Source organism: Callorhinchus milii, unplaced genomic scaffold (assembly GCF_018977255.1).
Source record: "Callorhinchus milii isolate IMCB2004 unplaced genomic scaffold, IMCB_Cmil_1.0 Scaffold2, whole genome shotgun sequence".
NCBI classification, from domain to species: domain Eukaryota; kingdom Metazoa; phylum Chordata; class Chondrichthyes; order Chimaeriformes; family Callorhinchidae; genus Callorhinchus; species Callorhinchus milii.
The window spans coordinates 40,514,598-40,520,597 of record NW_024704743.1 but is presented as its reverse complement, the minus strand read 5'-3'; positions in this window follow the sequence as shown (position 1 = coordinate 40,520,597).

The following is a 6,000-nucleotide window of genomic DNA, read 5'->3' as shown; positions in this document are numbered from 1 at the left end:
AGATATAATAAAATAATAGCACTGAAATTAACCAATGTTGATTTATAGTGACTATTTTTGGCATGAATGCAAGGAAACAATTTATTAGGAAACTTGGAATATAGGCTTCATAGATTTACATTTGTGCTATACAATAATTTTCTGTTTTAAAATGATCAAACACCACAAATATTAGCCCATACTAACTTTTTGTGGACCTGTAGTCTGTAATACCATTGCTAGTAGTTGACTCCGGTTAACCCTACTTAAACACATAACTTATTCAGGCAGAGAATTGAAAGTCACTTAGCATCAGTCCCATCATTACAATAGACATACTGATCCAGGCACTTCAAATGTATAATTTTGATGTGTAATATTCTTTCCACTTTTTGCTATTTCATTACTCAGCCTATGGTATAAAATCACATCCAAACATGTCAAGCATCTTTCACACTTCAGCAGACTCTTGTGAAAGATATGTTGCATAATAGTGTTTTAATTCAAACTTCGATCTACCGTGAGTGAATAAGTGCATGTTGTACAAGTAATTCAAAATGTTCATTTTTTAAGTCAGGTCATATTCGGCCGAATGGCCTCCTTCTGTGCTGTATAATTCTATAATATCAGTTTGTTTGCTGATCAAATGCCAACGTTTATGACTTTGTTCGTTTCTTATTTATCTGTTTTTCCTAAACCATGTAAGACACTATTTTCACCTGAAGAAAATGCTGCTATAAATTGGGTGAATATTATTGATAATGGAGTAAATAATTAACTTTCCTCCTTGTGGGGAAAGTAAGTGGGTTATTCTTGGAGCTGAGATAGCTACAAGGTGACAAGCCTGGCAATGGAATATTGGAATCAAATCAACTTTTGTGATGGTCTCAGTTGGCTGGTTCCTGAGCCAGGCTGGTACACAGTATTCCAAGGTACTTCTGATGGCAAACCAGACAGTCTGGCTTGTGGTAAGTGTTGGAGGGCAGGCTAGTCACTGGGTGCAGTGATTCTTCCTACTCAGTTCCTGCTAATTCCGGAAACCCAAACCCGAATGTGTGGGTTGGTAATAGCAGTGCCCCCAATGCACATTTTGGGGTCAGCACCTGGCTTGGCCCTTACCAAGCTGCTCCTAATACTTTCAGATTCAGGCAAGCAGGCCGAGTCTCTCCAGAATGCACATTCTATTCCATTGCAGACACAAGGCAATGTCTATATGTAGGAAGTGGTAAAATATAAATGTATGGAACTCTCAGTATGGTTTAGCTACTCCTAAGCATGGTGATGGGTTTTCATGCCTCCCGACATGCAAGGCACTATACAAATATAATTTTGTTGTTGTTTCCATAAATCTTGCTGACTAAATAAATGCTATTTAAGATAGCTGAGCCACTGCCCTATGTGAAGAGTATTATACAAATACAAGTAGTTGTTGTTATTATTGTAGACAATAAACAATTTAATGGCTTACTGTTCATAAAAGATGGTTTTCACAAGATCACAAGATAGGTTTGTATGAAGAAGGCCCTTTGTCCCATTTGATCCCACCCCTCCAGAATACCCACTCTATTATCACAGCATCAAGCTTTTTTGTACATGAAACTAGTATCTCAAACAGTCCAATTTCTTTTTTATTACCTTTATTCAGGTATATAAACTTCTACCTTTTTTCTCTCTCTCATCTTCACTCTGTTTTCCCCTTTCTCAATCAGCATTTATTCTAACACAACATCCAATCACTCAATTTTAATTGTCTCAAAGTGTGTATTTCTTTCTAAGGTTTTATTACTAATAGCAGACTGATCAGTAACCTTTTAGGAACTTTAAAAAATGTAGTCCAACACTCTCTCATTTTTTGTTAAAATAGTTTCACTTGGAATGACATACTTCCAGTTTCCTTGTTAAGAAATTCTGTTCACTGTAATTTGACCCTATGAAAGAGATTTCTCTCCTTCAGATTTTAAAAATTTAGAGTTTCCCTTTTCTATTAAATTATCTCACTCCTTCCTCTCGCTCACTTCTCCATCTCTCTGCTAAATATCAATATGTAATTTCATTTTACAAACAAGCAAAACATAAATGAAGAAATAGGTTTGCTTGGTTTACATGCTGATTCCACGCTTTTCATTATAGTTAATCTCTGGTTAAAGTGAAAGATACCTTTAAGATTGCTTCATGTGCAGCTGTTTTGTGGCAAATTATCAACTGTGATTTTGTCAAAGATTTGTAACAAAACATTTAGTATGAATGTAATTTAGTCAGCGAGAATCACACAGGCACTCTGCTCCTGAGACTACCTGGAGGAATAGTTCGATTCACACTGCTGCAGCATAAACAATGTGGGTGTAAACTGAATTATCCTCAGCTCCCCTGTGGCCCTCAATGCACCGAGAATTATGCACTGACCATTTTCTCATTTTATGAGAAGTCTGTTGAGCATTTGGCTTTTAAATAGCATTCAAATGCTAATAGCTAATTTTAATCATCTGCGCATGCTCAACTTAGCCTCAGTGGAATGTAATGTGAGGCATAAAATATAAATTCACTGGCTTCCTTCTCCATATTCCTCTACTGCTGGAAATAGGGGTCAGCCAGGCTCATTGTAGTGACTCAGTCATTGCATTGTACAGTGTCCTCCCTACGTGAAAGGTGCTGCTACATCAAAGACGAGAATTATTACATAGTAAGAAAAACTGATCTGCTTACAGCAGCACATATCCAACCCTCTAGCCGGGTCTCAGCCTGGCTCAGTTGCTAGGACACTTTCATTTGAGTCAGAAGATTGTGGGTTGAAGCTCCACTTCAAACTCATATAGCTTAGACTGACACTTCAAAGCGGTGCAGTCAGCCAGTCAGGAGCAGAATGAGGAGAGCGAGGAGAGCAGTCAGCCAGTCAGTAGCAGAGCGAGGAGAACGATGAGAGCGAGGCGAACAGTCAGGAGCAGAGCAAGGAGAGTGAGGAGAGCAGTCAGCCAGTCAGGAGCAGAGCGAGGAGAGCGATGAGAGCGAAGCGAGCAGTCAGGAGCAGAGCAAGGAGAGCGAGGAGAGCAGTCAGCCAGTCAGGAGCAGAATGAGGAGAGCGAGGAGAGCAGTCAGCCAGTCAGTAGCAGAGCGAGGAGAGCGATGAGAGCGAGGCGAGCAGTCAGGAGCAGAGCAAGGAGAGCGAGGAGAGCAGTCAGCCAGTCAGGAGCAGAATGAGGAGAGCGAGGAGAGCGAGGCGAGCAGTCAGGAGCAGAGCAAAGAGCGTGATGAGAGCAGTCAGCCAGTCAGTAGCAGAGCGAGGAGAACGATGAGAGCGAGGAGAGCGAGGCGAGCAGTCAGGAGCAGAGCGAGGAGAGCGAGGCGAGCAGTCAGGAGCAGAGCGAGGAGAGCGAGGAGAGTGAGGCGAACAGTCAGGAGCAGAGCAAGGAGAGTGAGGAGAGCAGTCAGCCAGTCAGAAGCAGAGTGAGGAGAGCGATGAGAGCGAGGCGAGCAGTCAGGAGCAGAGCAAAGAGCGTGATGAGAGCAGTCAGCCAGTCAGGAGCAGAGCGAGGAGAGCGATGAGAGCGAGGAGAGCGAGGCGAGCAGTCAGGAGCAGAGCGAGGAGAGCGAGGCGAGCAGTCAGGAGCAGAGCGAGGAGAGCGAGGAGAGTGAGGCGAGCAGTCAGGAGCAGAGTGAGGAGAGTGAGGAGAGCAGTCAGCCAGTCAGTAGCAGAGCGAGGAGAGCGATGAGAGCGAGGCGAACAGTCAGGAGCAGAGCAAGGAGAGCGAGGCGAGCAGTCAGGAACAGAGCGAGGAGAGCGAGGAAGTGAGGCGAGCAGTCAGGAGCAGAGTGAGGAGAGTGAGGAGAGCAGTCAGCCAGTCAGGAGCAGAGCGAGGAGAGCGATGAGAGCGAGGAGAGCAGTCAGGAGCAGAGCGAGGAGAGCGAGGCGAGCAGTCAGGAGCAGAGCGAGGAGAGCAAGGAGAGCGAGGCGAGCAGTCAGGAGCAGAGTGAGGAGAGTGAGGAGAGCAGTCAGCCAGTCAGGAGCAGAGCGAGGAGAGCGATAAAAAAACAAGCGACCAGCGGGAAAATTAAAAAGTGACGTCAGAGCAACGTCACAATCAAAACATTCTGAAAGAGTAAATTAACACTGACTACTTACTAACTTACTAACTAACTAACAGTAAACTAACACTAACTGCTAATCAACCACACTGAAATAAAATAAATTAAAAAAAAGATTAAGAATTTAACTTTCAAAAAATAATAATAATTAATTAAATAAAACTTTAATTCACAGGGGGGGGTGGGAGAGGTGGCAATGGCGTGGCCAGCGTTGTGTGCAGACAGTGGGGGTGGGAGAGGGGACAATGGCGCGGCAGCTGTTGTGTGACGACTGTAACATGTGGGAGTTGCTGGAGGGCAGTCTGAGTCCGGGCGACCACGCCCGCACCAAATGTCTGCAACTGAGGCAGCTCCAGCCCCAGAGTGTCTGAGCTGGAACCCGTGGCAAACATTGCACAGTATCAGGAACAGTGAGTGCTTCCTGGATAGTTTCATCCTGGTGCCAGTCACTCCCCTGAGGCTCAGGGAATGTATAGAGAATAGTATCAGTCAAGGACAGGATAGGGTGTCTGACAGGCAGGAGGATAAGGGAACACCAGAGAGTGGTAGTGAAGCCTCAGGCTTTAATCTTGGTCAACAGGTACGAGATCCTTGCAACCTGTGTGGACAAGGAAGCCTGTGAGGAGGAAGGAAAACATGATTTCAACATTAGGGGAAACAAACAGAAAGTTGTAGTAATCGGGGATGAGACTATCAGGCGGACAGATACACTTATCTGCAGCCGCAACCAGGAGACCCGAAGGCTGCTTTCTTCCTGGGGCCGGGGTGAAGGACATCTCGGCAGGGTGGAGGAGAATCTAAAACATGAGGGCGAGGATCCATTGGTGGTACATCACTTGGATACCAATGACATAGGTAGGGTTAGTTGTGATGATTTGAGGAGGGAGTTCAAGGAGCTGGGAACTAAATTAAAACAAAGAACATCAAAGGTAGTGATATCAGGATTGCTACCTTTGACATGTGCAAATTGGTACAGGAATAAGCAAATTAGAGAGTTAAATGCATGGCTGAGGGAATGGTGCGGATCGCAGGGGATTTATTTTATGGGCCACTGGCACCAGTATTGGGGGAAAAGGGGTCTAATTTCAAAAAGTTGGGCTCCACTTAAATTGGGCTGGGACAAATGTTTTAGCAAACCGAATACATAGAGACGTAAATAAAGCTTTAAACTAGTAAATGGCGGTGGGGGGGGAGAGGAATACGATTAGAAATAATTGCAAGTCAGCAATATTAAGAAAACTAAAGGTGTCAGAACAGAATAGCGAGAGAGGTAAACAAAATAGGTCAAAGAGGGGTAAGAAGCTCAGTAAAGAAGATAGGGCAGCAGAGAGTAGAGGAAATGGTGTGAAATTAAAATCGCTATATCTGAATGCACGAAGCATTCGGAATAAGATGGATGAATTAAAGGCACAGATAGATACAAACAGGTATGATCTAGTAGCCATTACTGAGATATGGTTACAGGGAGATCTAGGGTGGGAGTTAAATATTTCGGGGTTTTCAGCTTATAGGAAGGATAGACAATGTGGAAAATGAAGTGGGGGGTAACCTTGTTAATAAAGGATGGAATAAAAACAGTAGAGAGAAAGGATTTCAAATCAGATAGTCAGGATGTAGAGAAGGTATGGGTAGAATTACGAAATAACAAAGGGCAGAAAACATTAGTGGGAGTAGTTTATAGATCTCCAACCAGTGATCACAGCATAGCGCAGGATATTAATCAAGAAGTTAGAGGCGCATGTAACAAAGGTAATACAGTAATAGTGGGTGATTTCAATCTTCACATAGATTGGGAAAACCAAATCGACAAAAGTAGGGTAGAGGAGGAGTTTATAGAATGAATGAGAGATAGCTTTCTGGAGCAGTATGCTGTGGAACGAAGTGGGGGACAGGCCATCCTAAACACTTCTTCATTCAGATGGTAATGAATTTATAGAATTC